The 568-nt window shown below is 26.6% G+C and overlaps 1 protein-coding gene across 1 annotated transcript in view; it reads left to right on the plus strand.

The window, feature by feature from the left end:
* LOC142330516 (uncharacterized) overlaps nt 1-568 on the plus strand; it is a 267434-nt gene that overhangs the window by 243410 nt on the left and 23456 nt on the right. The gene's annotated exons all lie outside the window — the stretch shown is intronic.

The following is a 568-nucleotide window of genomic DNA, read 5'->3' on the forward strand; positions in this document are numbered from 1 at the left end:
CCTGAATTGAAGCCATGTATACAAGAGCATTCCACAACAGTAAAGTCTACATTAATTTATTGCTTTACACTATCTACACCAGTCTTTTTTGTGGTGATGACCTATGTAAATCACAAAGAAAAGATTTCTCTGAGAATAATGATGTGGTGAACAGAATAAAGGTGTTGCATTTCAATGGACTTGGGAAGCTGATAAGCAATTATATATTTAGCTCAGCCAAAAAAATAAAACCACTTTCCCTAGTAAGCTAGCAGAGGAATCTTGAAAATGGCTGTCACTTTTTCAAGATAATCACTGACAACCATTTTATTAATTATAGCACCTAACATACAAAACTAATAAATTGTTAAAAAAAAAATCATAATAAAATCAAAAGTCAAAACATATGATTTCTGTATATATTACATTAAAAACTATATCAAAGAGAGAAATCCACACAATAGATTTCAAATGAATTTGTAAAATTATAAATCTTAATTTTTAATAATTAACATTATTATAACCATAAAATTTAACAACTATTGTGTTCATAAATTGAAAAATAATTTAAAACAATTTTTTAGGCAGA

This window comes from Lycorma delicatula, chromosome 9 (assembly GCF_047948215.1).
Source record: "Lycorma delicatula isolate Av1 chromosome 9, ASM4794821v1, whole genome shotgun sequence".
In the NCBI taxonomy this organism is placed as follows: domain Eukaryota; kingdom Metazoa; phylum Arthropoda; class Insecta; order Hemiptera; family Fulgoridae; genus Lycorma; species Lycorma delicatula.